At 42.6% G+C, this 15,517-nt stretch overlaps 2 long non-coding RNA genes across 2 annotated transcripts in view; both read right to left on the bottom strand.

Annotated features, from left to right (window-relative positions):
* Window positions 1-15,517, bottom strand: part of LOC129385082 (uncharacterized) — a 170,853-nt gene that overhangs the window by 77,302 nt on the left and 78,034 nt on the right. The gene's annotated exons all lie outside the window — the stretch shown is intronic.
* Window positions 7,099-14,705, bottom strand: LOC129385081 (uncharacterized). The gene is made up of 2 exons (XR_008612628.1): window positions 14,341-14,705; window positions 7,099-13,504 (listed from the first exon to the last, which is right to left on the bottom strand). It is a non-coding gene; the product is annotated as an uncharacterized lncRNA (long non-coding RNA).

Below are 15,517 nucleotides of genomic sequence, written 5' to 3'. Positions count from 1 at the left end.
AAAGTTTTCATGCCTATTGTGGAAGACTTGCTTCAGCTCAAGAATGAAGGCCTCACATTGCAGACAGAAAGAGGTATCATCCAAGCTAAAGCTCTTGTGTTGGCATTTTGTGGAGACAATTTGTCCATGCACAGTATTGGTGGATTTAACACCTCATTTGCCAAAGGCAGAATATGCCGTTTCTGCATGGCACATTCTGACAACATCAAAAGTCTGACCAATGAATCTAAGTGTGTTCTTCGGAAGGACCACACTCATGCAGACCAACTTGCTTCCATTGCTATTAATGAAGACCTGAGGCGTGTTTACGGTGTCAGCAAGCCTTCGCCACTGTTGTCTTTAGAGTACTTTTCTGTGTGCACACAGCTGCCACCTGATGTGATGCACGATATCTTTGAAGGAACAGTTTCACATGTCCTGCGCAATGTTCTCAATGGACTTGTGAGTGATTCTGTGCTATCTGTAGCAGACCTCGATAGGATCAGCACATTTTGCTATGGCTATAATGACAGAAAGAACCGCCCTGAACAGGTCACACAGTCTTTTGTGTGTCAAAAAGGAGGCTTGAAAGGTTCAGCTTCACAGAAATGGTGTCTGTTAAGGCTACTGCCCCTCATATTTTCCTCCAGCATACCCGAAGGAAACCATCACTGGGAAATATATCTTGAATTTAGAGAGATAGCTGATATGGTGCTAGCTGAAGAGGTTCCTCTTGCATGGGTTCCTTACCTTCAGCACAAGATAGAACAGTTCCTGCAGAACTACATGGGCAGATACCCTGCCTCAGGCATAACACCAAAGATGCATTATCTGGTACACTACCCCAGAATAATGAGTCAGCTTGGGCCGCTTACACAGTATTGGTGCATGCGCTTTGAAGCCAAGCATCAGTACTTCAAGAGATTGTCTTCTCGCACTATGAACTTTCGCAATATTTGCAAGACAATGGCCAGCCGGCACCAATTGCTTCAGGGCTATCAACTCCATGGCCTGGGCACTAGCAACGTGTCATGCAATGGAGCAAAGAAGGCCAACCACAATGACCTCCCTGCTGTGCTACAAAACAGCGTGACGGACATGGAAAACATCTGGAAAGTGAAGTCCATCACTTGGTGCCATTCAGTGTACAGGACGAACGATGTTCTGATTATGGAAAAAGGAGAACATCCCAAGTTTGCCCTTGTGGACTCTATATACATGAGAGAACAAACTGTTTTTTTTGGTGATGGTGCCACTTGAAGTCGAGCATTTCAGACGGCACCGCTTCTCTTATCTAGTCTCGAAATCTGGGGAGCTGTACATATGTCATCCGGGAGAGGAAGTTTCGCCACAGAGATTGGACCTTTACTTTGGGGCAGAGATAGTGCCACGATGTGAAATTTTCGGTTAGTGGTTCTATATTGACATTTTTGTGTTAATGCGAGCAGAAATCAAAAGGTTTTGCAGGTTGAGTGTAATGGACAGTCAGACACTGGTTTCTCTATAGCCATTGGCTATTCGAACTAGCATGGTCGTAATATCAAAACTACCAGTTCGACTGTTGTTCCACATCAGCCAGTTTAACATGGTGTGATCCCACGATTTCGAGCTTGAGTGCCAGATTGTGATACAGTTGTGGTGCAAAGAAGAGAGTTCAGCCAAGGAAATAAACTGTGCAACGATGAATGTACGCAATGAATGTCCTTCACATGGTACGGTAACTTGATTCATGAAATTTAGACATTGCAGTATGTATGTGCAAGACAACACATGGTTGGGACAAACCACCACTTCAGCTGATTTAAATCGTTCAGTCCAAGTTGAGAGCCTTATAATGAACAGTTGTTGAATTAAGGTGCCCAAAATTGCCATGGTACTTGAGATTCGACATGGCACTACATGCGTGATGTTTTGGGCATGGTCGGTACCATAAAACCTCTGTGTAAGATCAACACCAGCTCTCGCATTTTTCAAGGGTGCTTTTAGCCCATAAGGAGGGGAGACTTAAGAGCATTGTCTGCCTCGTGAATGCGGATGAAACATGGCATTAGTGGCGAGATCCAGAAACAAAGCAACATGTTATGTACATAAGTGAAGGCTTATGGGGTCTGTCCGTCCCCCCACCTCCCAAAAAACTTGTTATACGAGCACTTGGGGAGAAAAGTGATGATGACTATTTTCTAGAATATAAAGGGGCTACAGCTGGGCATTTATGTGGAAAATTGTAAGAGGATAACAGTAGAGCACTGTGTCAATGTTAGATGTTTTAAAACTGCTTGTGGCCATTGTGAAAAAACTACGAGGATTAGTGACATTTACGTAGTGGTGTTCTCCCCGTAGATCAATAATTCCATTGTCCACAGATCTCATGTTATCCAACCTATCATTATAGAAGGTGCATTTGAAGAGCTTGACCGTCAATCTTAGAGGCCTGTTATGGCTTCCAGTTACGTTATTTTTAATCTCAAGCCTGAAAAAACACCTTCATCAAGGGGACAAGGTATGATCACTAGAACACACTGTAACCTGGTACAGAGCAGTGATCTGACAAGTAAGATGAGAAAGTTTTTTTTTTGCGTGATATTGGAAGCATTTATGCAAATGGAAGAAATGTGGAGGGAGATAAGCTTAAAAAACATGTTTTTAAACCCCAGGTAAATTTTTTTATACACAAGTTGCAAAACTTTCCGATTTCCCATCATATCCTTCTGTTCAAATTTGCTGAATGGACAAAACAATGTGTATTTTTCAACTCACTGTAAATTAGTTCTGCTTCAACTTGTGTTGTATTTTATGTTTTTCCTTTTCTGCCTTATTCCAATTGTGTTTTTCTACCAAAATAAACACTTAAGACGAGCATCTAAGGGAGCATCAGTTTTGAAGGTACTAAGATGGTTGTTCGAGTTCATCTTTTTTTCTCTTACAAGAATGCATTACCATCACTGTTTTAGGAACATTTCTCTTAAACTCAAATTTATGTCTCCTAATGTGTGCAGCAGAGGCTCTATGTAGGGAACAAGTGAGGAGCTGCTATCAATACTTGAGTTGCCTTTTGCTGCACTTGTGTGATTTAATATATCTGATTGGGTTTGTACTAGGGGTCTTCAAATATTCTAAGTTTTGGATATGAATCAAAGAGTTTCTGCTATTCAGTTTGTGCGGATTCAAAAATTCATCATTCGAAGTTGTCAAATATTAGTTTCTTTTGAATACATGAAAGACAGGAACAGGTATTGGAGTCTCGAGTGAGACAGTACAATGAATGTGAGGACTGTTCCAAATTATCCTTCTGCAGGATAGCTGCGATTGTTGTGCAGAGGATTGAGCAACCATTCTATAAAGATGGCTCGCTTTTAGACAGCCTACATGCTAATTCCTTCTGATTTGTTAATTGACTAGTCAATGTTTGCAACCCTTTAAGAGAACATTAATAAAGGGAAAATCAGACATCCACCCGTTCCTAGCAATTGCTACAAAGGAAACCCATACGGGTTCCTCGAAAGAAAAGCCTCGCAGTTGGAGAAAAATTCGTCCTGGTCCGGGACTCGAACCTGGGACCACTGCCTTTCCGGGGCAGCCGCTCTACCATCTGAGCTAACCAGGCGGCTAGCAGATGGTAGGGCGAAGTCAAATTTGTCAACAACATGAAGCAAAGGCAAGAGTTTGACATAATAGTTCTGTGGAAACCCGCAAGGTGGAGAGAAGTAATTAATAAAGGGAAAATCAGACATCCACCCGTTCCTAGCAACAATACTGCAGCAACATGTGTTGCTGAAGTATCACACCTCTCTTCGTGAGTGAGCTGCTGCAAAAATATGTAAAGACGTGTGTCTGGTAACATGCTGTTCCCTTGTCTCATTACTGTCATTGCTGTGATGTCCCAGGTAAGTGAAAGCAGTTGTCTATTCTTTACCAGCTCCTCAGTTGTCTCGACATCTATTTGTTAATGGTAATGCCTGTATGAATGCATATGAGCCTTTGTGCAAACTTCATATTTCTTGTTACCTTAAAAATGAGAAAATAATTGTAATTTTACCATTTGTATAGCCCTAGATTATACTAATCATATATAGAAAATTTGTCCTTTGTGCACAGCCTGCTTTTCATCGTGTATTAAGCAGCTTCCAGCTTAATGAAACTTAATGTTGGACTGAAGTTAAACTCTAGCAAGACACCCTGGCTGAAGCATTCTCTTGCATTACCTGACAAAAAGCATAGTTGCAGCCATAGGTTGGCAAACTCGCTCATTAGTCGACTCGCTTGGACTGACCTCACGGTATCAATGAGTACAGCTGAGTAGAACTTTGTTGAATCTGAGTCCGAGTAAGTTTGGTTGAGTAGAATTTTGGCAAGTCAGAGTTAAGTGAGTCCGGCTGCGTAGAATTTTGGTTAAACTGAGTCACAAGTGAGTAAGCTTTAAGTAAAAAAAATATTTTTTTTATGAGCGAGTCTGAGTCAGTTACAATTTTTCTGACCTATGGGTGGCAACCTATGTTGCATAAACCCCTTTTCAGGGCTTCTTTATAAATTTTCCAATAAGCTTGTAGATGAAAAGTTAGTCAATTTTGTGCTGCTAGAGCGTTTTATCTATATGCTACCTTGGGAGATGCTTCAGTGTGGGAATCTTAGCTGCAAGTACTCGGACAAGAATTGCAATGGAAGTATGCGAGTCAGTTCAACATAAACTGGAGATGCTGAATGAGGAGGCCATGATATGTACTGAGCACATTAGCCAGCGGTTGCTGTCATAGGGACGCATGTATATAGCGTATCAAGGCGGCTTTGCGATCACGTATGCAGTGGGTCTCGCGCGTGCGCAGCGCGCATGTATCTCTGGTGCGGGTTATCCCTTTGCTTGTTGCCGATCGATAGTGTAGTGCTGCTTCGTCAAGTAACTGGCCATGTTTCATGCGCGCTGATGTAATGATCCAGCCGTGCTCGACGTTAGCGAGAGCCCGGTATGCACACACACGTCAAAGCACGTTGGGATGCATGCTGCGTATCAAAGCGAAACCCACTGAGCATGTATTCAGTAGATTTCGTCTGTGACCATCGCATCTACTTGTACGGTGCGATGTACGGATTATTTGTTGCCGATAGTGTGCTGGTTGGTCACGGCGCAATCCAAGTTTCATGCGCGCTGATAGTAACAGGCCTGCGCCGTCGATCACCATGTTGAAGCTCGAACGTTTTGGCGCATGCTGAGAATCAAAGCAGCTTCGTCATCACGTATTTGGTCGCGAGTTACGGCGCAAGTAGCACCAAATTCACGCAGAACAGAATCAAGTGGCGATCGAGCCGTCAGCAACCTTGCTGCTGGTGAAGTTGCAAGATCTTTTGACGGTGTATATACATATACTTTCTCAAGTGCGCGACACCGTTCACAGCTGTGAACGTACGCTTTTATGTCGAATTGCTTTCGACCTCTCAGTGCAGGTCGTTTTGATCGATCCATATCATTTGCCTAATTGTGCCAAAATCTTGGAGGACGCTTAAGCTTCGCCTTTAAGAGGTGAACGCGATGACCCCTGACTGCATTTCATGTTTCCGAGCAAGTGCAGCTTATGTAACAATATACCATTTACCGGTAAACGCTGGCGGCGAACGCTATATATATGTATACGCACGAAGGCAAGCTTTCTGATAGAAGCGCAGCCTCTTGCGTGGGTCGATCTCCGGTTTCGCACTTTTAATATTTCAGTCTGAGAAGAGCTAACATAAATGATATGCGTTCTCTGTATTTTTGTTTTCTCATTACATTTGTTTGTGGGCTGCCGTTGTCAAAGTTCCGAGGAATAACTTTGTAAAGAATGAAAGACGAGATATGAGCAAATTTGGTGGTAGAAGAGTGGTATATAGGGTATCCAATTCGGTTCGAAATTACCTTCGTCGAAGCGGCGCCCGACGCTGGATTTTCTGCGACACAGCGTCCTTAAAGCTATCGATCGCGTTAAAAGATGTATCTGATAACGACAACCGCGCACTAATGCCAAGCGCAGCGGCCCAAACGCCTGCTGTTGTCTTTAATTTTCTGGTCTGCGACACGGCGTCCTTAAAGCTATCGCGTTAGAAGATGTATCTGATAATGACAACCGCGCATTAATGCCAAGCACAGCGGCCCAAACGACTGCTGTTGTCCTTTATTTTCTCGTCATAACCCTTTCACCAAGATTGCAAGGTGCAAACATGGTAAATCGTCACTGACCAAACTGTCTATCATTGGGAAGGCATTGGAAGCCAACCCAAAATCCATGCTTATGTGTGACAAGCCTAGTACATTTGGCCAAGTGAATGAAGGCCAAGCATGACCAACGCTTGGAAATTGAAGTTGCCATTCATGCACATCAACTGGAAAACCATAAGAGCTCTTGCTTTGAAGGTTATGCATTACAGCCAATGTTTAACTCGTCAAAGCGAGTTCCAAGTGCGGCGATTCAAGGCAATTGAACCAGTTGGACCCACCACGAAACGGATTTGGACAATTTGCAAAGTCGCAGTCCTCCAAATGACCTTGTGGTGCCTTTCTTTCCCATTGAGGACCTGTGTGCATGCCTTTTCATTCCCATCTTTGGGCAATGAAGAGCAAATTGGACCCAGGCGCCCTTGTGGAGCACTACCGGGCCCAAACCATTTCTTTCTCTATGCTCAAACTGCGATGTCTGTCTGCGTCAGAGAAATGGTCATTGTGCTTTTCCCTGTTTGTGCACAGTGCTGTGCATGTCTTGGGCCAAATTCCTCATAGGAAAAGGGCTGCAAACCTCCGAATTGGACGAAGCTGTCGCCAATCTCCCAACACCAGAGAGGGGAAACGTGATGTGACCAAGACAATGGAGGAGTTAAAGGGACGACACGGGCGCTGTGACAAAAAGAAAAAATTGCACCTAGAGCTTGAACATCTGCATCATTGCTCATTCTTGCACAAAATGCAAATACCAATGTGTGTTCAAAAACAACCTGGATATCAGGCCCAGCCCCACTATCCTTACTCCACCATAGTGCATGAAGTTCCCCACGTCGCAACAGCACCTTTATTATGCTTATTGTTCTTCACCTTAATTTAAACCCCACTGTAGTAATTCAATCTTTTATACATACCCCACTAAGGAGTGATCACACAAATGTTTTCAATGTCTTTTTATTTCACGCTGCAAAGGAATACAACAGGCAAAAACTTTCTGTACAATATATATATGTAGACGAAATTCACACCTAGGTGAATAAACTTTATCACAGCACAAGTCAGCGAGGGTGGCGATGTGGGCTTGTTGGTTGATCATCATGAAATGACCTGAAATGCAGTGCAGCAAGGACAAAAACACAAGAAAAAAAAATAACTGAGATGCAAGTGCTTGTTTTTTATTTCTACTTGATGTGCTGCAATTAATTCTATGCCAGATCTGAACAGATCCGGTTTGTACAAGTAAAATTTTCAACGTACTGTGGATAACTTATCCATAACTTGCTAATAAAATATTGCAGAGCAAGAGATTGCATTAAGTAAAGTAAGGAATGGGGCTAGTTAGTGCATGTTAATGATTATGTTGCACTGAGTTTTATACTGGCAAAAAGTTACAAAGGAAACAAGGATACAGATGGAGGAAGCATCAGTGCAAAACTCAGCATAACATAATACGTAATCATGAAAGAGATCACAAGCTATCACAGCAACAAGGGACATAATGCACTAGTTACACAGGTTATAGAAAACTCCTCACAGAAAATTAGAGCAGATTAAGATGCAGTGCAGTGTCGAATAATTGTGCATAGTTTTTTTATGCAAGCCATGTAACTAAACTGCTTAATAGAAATGACAAACATTAGCAAAGCATCATTTAAATCATAAGTATATAAACAGCACTTAAAATTGATAACATATGAGAACCTTCTCGTGTGCTGTCACACACGATTACATATTATTGCTGAATTTCCCTACACTGCAACCGAGCATAAATGTTTTGTACATGACATGTTAAAGCACAGGGAAAGCAAATGCTTGGACATAGCACACCAAGAATGCTGAAACAGGCAGTGCTTATATGATTCACTGAAGGGTACCAAAATTTGGTGCACAGTAGCAAGATATTCACCATTTTGGCTCTGGCATGAATATGCACACATAGTGACTAAAGCACTTGAACATGAAGGTGCCTCCTTTGTTTATGAGGAATAAATAGGTGCAATTGTGATCTGTGAGAGTTACTAGAAGTGCAATTTCATCAATGTCTATTTCATGCTGAAAGGAATGCAGTGTACAACAACTTCACATTAAATATATATTCATGAAAGTCATACCTAAGTGAGTGCATTTCATCAAAGCAATCAAAGCAAGCATCAAAGCAAGCAAGCAATCAAAGCAAGCATCAAAGTCAGATTTGAGAACAAAGCAGAAATAATACGTTCTAAATGCTATGAGATTGTGCAAAAGTTGCTCATAAAACATCTGAGGACACCTAAGCACTTATGAGTTAAAATTAAATTATGAGGTTTAACGTGCCAAAACCACTTTCTGATTATGAGGCACGCCGTAGTGGAGGACTCCGGAAATTTCGACCACCTGGGGATCTTTAACGTGCACCTAAATCTAAGTACACGGGTGTTTTCGCATTTTGCCCCCATCGAAATGCGGCCGCCGTGGCCGGGATCACTTATGAGTTGGGGATGCGAAAGCAATAATGTCCAACTGAATGCCGCTGAGCGGTCCTTCGAGTGACAAACTCCTTGGAAGGTAAGCGAGCGCATTGAGACACCTGGTGCATTTTGATTTGGCCTTACCGAGGCACAGTTAGAATGGAGGCAAGAGCTTGCACAGGCAGCGAATGCACTGATAAACAGGCTTCCGAAAGTGAGAGTGAGGGTGACGTAGTGTCACAGCGATGCCCTCTCCCCTCACACAATATCTGACGTGCTACTGCAGTAGCAGGTGTTCCCTTTCGCCAGCTCTGTTCCGTTAAGGCGCAGTCGTGACATGTGTTGCAGGCAATGGGTCTTTAGGTGCTATTTTGCTGCTAGACTACAGACGCTGGCTCTTTCGCTCAATGGGCCATTCGACGGTTTCGCATCAAAATATAGCAGAGCTAGAGATTGCGTATTAACACAACAAGGAACATAATGCACAAATATTGCACATTATAAACACTCGTGGCTGAAAATTAGAGCAGTTTAAGATGCATTGCACAGTCTCATTACTGTGCATGGTTCTTTGCACAAACTATGTATTTGCTTCATAGAAATCTCATTAAACAATGCAAAGCAAGGAAAGGATGGCCAAAAGGGGGGACAAAGACTAATTAGCCTAACATGCTTTGACTGTACTTTGTCTCATTTCCCACCATTTAACATGATAGAACCTTCACTAGTTCAGTCTCATGTCTACTGCTATTTATTAGAAGTGCCAGACATTATCAAAGTGTGAACTACACAGGAGAGCCTTGTTGATGATTCTGCATAACATGTATTTCAGGATAATGTTTTTTTTGTGTGAATATATATATGCAAATGGTCATTGCAATCGTGTTTTCACCTAACTGCAGATAATATGACTGCAGAAGTAGGCATTTAGTGGCATTTCTAAAACTAATAGCCTTACATTGCAGTGTACTAGCTTGAATAACATTCCAGCCACCCATGGACAATGTGTTAAGCCCCAGCCACACTGGAGGAAAAGTGCACGCCGCCAGCTGCTGGTGGTAAAACATTTCAGCAGCAGTGTGGCCACACATTGTAGCAGTGCACCGCCTCTCTGTTTAGTGAGGAAACAGCAGCTTCTTTTTTTAACTTCCACAATAACTTTTCTTACAGACATTGAAAAGAAGAAAGTTCAGCGCAAACTGAGAAGCTATTTTAATGTTGCTGCATAAAAGTGTTTGCTGTGGTTCCAGTGGCATCAAGTGACACTGCTTTGCATAATGCTCCATGCGCAGCAGTGTCACTCGACACCACAAGAACCTTTACTATTGAGCTAATGAAATCAGTGAGAAGGAAACTTGGCATAGGGCAAACCATCATGTATGCACTGAAAGATAAGCTGGGTTATATCATCAGCAATCTCGAAGGTATAGTAAAAGTAGTGGAAGAATTCTATACTGACCTGTACAGTACCCAGAGGACTCGGGAGAACTCCGTTGTAAACAGTAACGAACAGGATAAAGAAACTCCTCCTATAACTAGCAATGACGTTAGAAGGGCCTTGCAAGACATGACAGGTAAAAGCGGCAGAAGATGGAGTGACAGTCGATTTAATCAAAGATGGAGGAGACATAATGCTTGAAAAACTAGCGGCTCTCTATATAAAGTGTCTATCAACTGCAAGAGACTCCAGAAAAATAGGAAGAATGCAAACATTATACTAATTCACAAAAAGGGAGACATTATAGAATTTAAAAATTATAGGCCTGTTCGTTTACTCCCAGTATCACACAAAATATTCACCAAGATAATCTCCAATAGAATAAGGGCAACACTGGAATTTAGTCAACCAAGGGAACAGGCTGGCTTCAGGAAGGGATGCTATACAATTGATCACATCGATGTCATCAATCAGGTAATCGAGAAATCTGCAGAGTACAATCAACCTGTCTATATGGCTTTCATAGATTACAAAAAGGCATTTGATTCAGTAGAGATACCAGCAGTCATAGGGGCATTACATAATCAAGGAGTACCCCAGACCATTTACGTAAATACCTTAGAAAATATCTACAGATTGCACAGCCACCTTCATTCTACACAAGAAAAATAGGAAGATACCTATAAACGGGTCGGACAAGGAGACAGAATCTCTCCAATGCTATTCTCTGCGTGCTTGGAAGAAGTATTCAAGCTATTAAACTGGGAAGGCTTAGGATTAAGGATCGACGGCGAATACCTCAGCAGCCTTCGGTTTGCCGATGACATTGTTCTATTCAGCAACACTGCAGACGAGTCACAACAAATGATTGAGGACCTTAACAGAGAGAGTGTAAGAGTGGGGTTGAAGATTAATATGCAGAAGACAACAATAACAATGAATAACCGGGCAAGGGAACAAGAGTTCAGGATCATCAGTCAGCCTCTAGAGTCTGTGAAGGAGTATGTTTACCTAGGTTAATTAATCACAAGGAACCCTGATCATGAGAAGGAAATTCGTAGAAGAATAAAAGTGGGTTGGATCGCATACGGCAGACATTGTCAGCTCCTGACTGGAAGCTTACCATTATCATTGAAAAGGAAGGTATACAATTAGTGCATTTTACCGGTGCTGACATATGGGGCAGAGACTTGGATACTGACAAAGAAGCTTGAGAACAAGTTAAGGACCGCGCAAAGTGATGGAACCAAGAATGTTAGGCATAACTTTAAGAGACAAAGAAGCGGTTTGGATCAGAGAGCAAACGGGTATAGACGATATTCTAATTGACGTTAAGAGGAAAAAAATGGCGCTGGGCAGGTCATGTAATGCACAGATTAGATAACCATTGGACCATTAGGGTGACAGAATGGGTGCCAAGAGAATGGAAGCCAGAAGACTAGTTGGTGCGACGAAATTAGGAAATTTGTGGGTGCTAATCGGAATCTGTTGGTGAAAGACAAGGGTAATTGGAGATCGCAGGGAGAGGCCTTCGTCCTGCAATGGACATAAAATTGGCTGATGATGATGATGATGTCTATTTTAACACTTTTTGGAGCATCATGCTTACGTCATGCTTATTAATTACTTTGGAAGCAAATCACAGGTGTTTGCTTAAATTCACTAAGCTAACAGCAAGTGTACAGATGCTTGGTACATGACAATTCAGAGCTCAGGGAATGTGAATGCTTGGATATAGCACAAGAAAAATACAATAACAGGCAGTGCCTATATGGATTTGCTAAGGCCATCAACACTTGGTATAGAGCTGCGAAAACATTTTAAACATAGTGGCTCTGGCACTATGACTGAGCACTCGTGACAACAAGAACTGAACATAAAGCTGTGCCCTCTGTTTATTTCAAATAGGTTTGTGTAAGTGTGATGTGTGAGCCGGTTTTCCGATGGAGGCAGAATGTACAAACCCTCGTGTGCCACACATTGGGTGTGCAGCAAAGAACCTTCAGTCTTCAGAATTAATCCAGAGGCCCTCGCTATTGTGCGCCTCGTAATCAGACCATGGATGCCTATAGGCTAGGGTCACTAATAAAGTTTCTATTATCAGCACCATAAATTTGGAACACGTGTATGGAATAAGCATCAACAAGAGTGCACATCTTTAGTTTCAGCAAGATATAAAAATTGTCTTCTATATAGTATCACGAAACGCTGCGAGGGGCATCAAACTACAAATGGCAGCATCCATTGGGAAAGTTGGTTGAAACAAGAGTAGCAATTTGCTTTCTGCAATTTAAGAGGCACAATGTTAGAGATTCACACTGAGCTGGTTACGGCATGCGGTGACCAACACTGCACAGTGTTGACATCAATCTTTTTGGAATTTTGTAGGGGTGTGCGAAGAGCGATTTTTTAGATCAAATGCAATACAAATCCAACAGTGCTTAAAGCAAATCAAATATAGAATCATTTTCCAATAATGAACAGCCATTGTCATAATTTTACATATAAGAAGATGTTCACATCCTAGCATGCTAAAAGTTGGCAAGTTTCTGTCATACATAGCACGTTATGAAGTGTTGTTTAATAAAAGCACCAACGGGGCATTAGGAGCAAACAAGTAGTTTTTTCAAGTACACAGGACTCTTCAGAAAGTGCAAATGATTGCTGTATAACATGTAAAGTATGGCTACCTAAGCAGCTTAGCCTGCTCCACGAGGCAAGTTCTGTTTTTCGTCTATACTATCCCCATGGGGATGCAAACTTACTGTACGTTTGCTCCATTTTTATGTTTAATTGAGTGCAGTTGACATTGTAAAATATTCTAAAAGTGTTAGAAAAATATTTGCACTTACTAATAGGGACTATTTGATTCGTTATCTGAAAAATTTGAATATTCACACACCCCTAAAATTTTGTCCCTTGAAATGCAGAAAGCTGATCACTGCTTTTGCTACAAGCAACTTTCTCGATTGACGCTGCCGTTTTTGGTTTGGTGCTTCTAGCAGTGAATGACAGTACTACATAGAACACAATATATACTCTGCTAAATCTAGAATGACATGCACTCATGCTGATGCCTAATGTGCACACCTGTTTCGAATTTATAGTACTGATAATACAAACTTTATGAACACCCCTTGTATATCAGGCATACACTCTGACAAGGCACATTTTACATTTAGTTTGCTCACATGACAGCGAAATTTACTCCCACTCCTGCAAATTTGCAAAGTCTCGCAGCTGGGTGACTAAATTCATCATCTCTACTAGTGAAGGCACTGTGCGCCGGCTGATCAATGTTGGAAATGCTTGTGGTTGCATCAGCAGCGATTTCCTTCCACTCCCTGCGGTGCATTCTCTCAGCATCACTGCATCCGATTATGGAGACGCTAGATGATGACTGGTCCAAGAATTCACCTTTCGTGTTCTAGCTGTGGCGTCTGCAGGCTCATTTTGAATCTGAAAGCAGATGTCAGTATTAAAATGTGAAGCCATGATGCACCAAAAGCAACAACCAAAAGAATTACATGGACCGCTATTAGGCTGATATTAATGGACGGGAATAAACGACTGATTGAAGACATTAAAATGTAGCTGCTTTTGCACACTGGCAGTGTGAGGTGGGCAAATAATGTTTAGTCCCCCTCCTGCCCCCCCCCCCCCCCCCAAAAAAAAAAAAAAAACATATATATATATAAGTTTAAAACGGCGAACATAGCAACGATGTCCACACAGCCTATCAGCGACCTTGTTGCAACGCGGCGCACTCAATCCTGAAGTGAACGCAGCAGAATAAATTTGAACTGGAAATCGGCCCACGCATACTGTCGCCGATCCCAGCGCCCATCGCTGCTGCAAGGCCGCTGATGGCATGTAGTCGATGCACCTCACTGGACGGCGTAGTGCGAACGCAAGAACTTCGATTGCAGCACGGTTCGGATTTCACGTCGCATTGCTGTCCACCAAAACGACAGAACACTAGCGCTCATTGATAAGGGTAACTGAATCGGTGCTCGAACACCGTGAAAATACAGATGGGCGCAACATGCCCGCGGTTTTAGCTGGCACCGCTAGTTCGCTCTGAAGTTAAACACGGACAAAACTCCATGTTCAATACCACAAATTTAGTGCTTTACAACGAATTCTTGCAAGTGAAGGATAGTGCTAGGAATGAAAAGGAGCATACAGGCGCGCGGAACATACGCACAGGCGCTGTACGCACTCACGCGCTTTCGTTGATCGCGTTGGAATGAACGAACAGAGGCAACTCGAAACGCTGCTCAATTTTCGCTCACCTTTGACGTCGCCGAGTCGGAGGCCATCATGGTGATCTTCGAGGCAACAAGAAGCATCGCAAAAGCGGGCGACAAAGTAGAAATACACCAAAGAGGTCACAGCGGGGCAATCAAAGAGCGCTGAAAATGAAGGAAGCAATCCGCATATTCTTCAGCAGGAATGCGCCAAAAGATGACAACGCAAACGCGCATTCATACAAATAAACGCGCACAAATGCACGCTTACATCGACATGAATTGTAATATTTATGGGTAACTTGTGTAACATAATATTGCTTAACAACTACTGCAGTTTGCGGACGTATAAAATTTTTCTGCTTGGCTCCTTTGACAAACTATTTTCTTTATCGCAGTACGCAGTGCACAGGCAGGGCGCGCACGAAATGCGTGGGAAAATGTGCGAAATTCAAACTTCACGCTGTGTGTGCACGCCCAGATTTCATGGTTTGGATTTTTAAATAAACGAAGTAATATGTAAAGCAACCGGAGCGAACTGAAATATTGACTGGAAAAGTATAGCACTGTCGCTGTTTGTTTTTATTGTTTTGACCTCATGACAAATCCTAGAGCAGAGGCGTAGTTTGTCGTACTGTTTTTAAAAGTTCAGTGCATATGTTTCGGCGCTACGATTTGTCACGGAAAAGTACAGAAGTGAAGGTTGTACTTCGTAGCCAAGCAGTTTCCCAGTACATTGGCCAGCACCCCGCGTATGTTACAGAGAAAAGACCTTGGCCTCCGTGGAAAATGTGCATGTCGCAGGTAATGGCCAAACTTATTGTTTCATTAACTGTGCGCTAAGGGCTAACAACCAAATGCAATCTGCCGAGCGGCAATCTGCGTGGGCGCTTTGAGTGCATGCATATATACATTGTTCTTGAGGATCAATACATTCATTGGCAGGGTCTTTAATATCATTAATTGGTGCGATGAAACGCATATTTTCGACGTGCCTCAGTACTACGACAGAACAAACTCAGGTGCTGCGTTGTGATACAGCACAGAGCACCCGCTGTTGGGACAGCTATATATAACCGTGCACATACAGACGAAGTATATATATCATATGTGTTGAGCTGAATGTCTCGCTCCATCTAACAACTACTGCGAATTCGTCATAACGCCACAGTGCAAGGACAGAGCACGTCTGTCGAAGCTAAGACTTTGTATAGCATTTCGG

Source organism: Dermacentor andersoni, chromosome 5 (genome assembly GCF_023375885.2).
Source record: "Dermacentor andersoni chromosome 5, qqDerAnde1_hic_scaffold, whole genome shotgun sequence".
NCBI lineage: Eukaryota > Metazoa > Arthropoda > Arachnida > Ixodida > Ixodidae > Dermacentor > Dermacentor andersoni.
The sequence above is the reverse complement of the archived record's forward strand: the minus strand, read 5'-3'. Positions and strand labels throughout refer to the sequence as shown.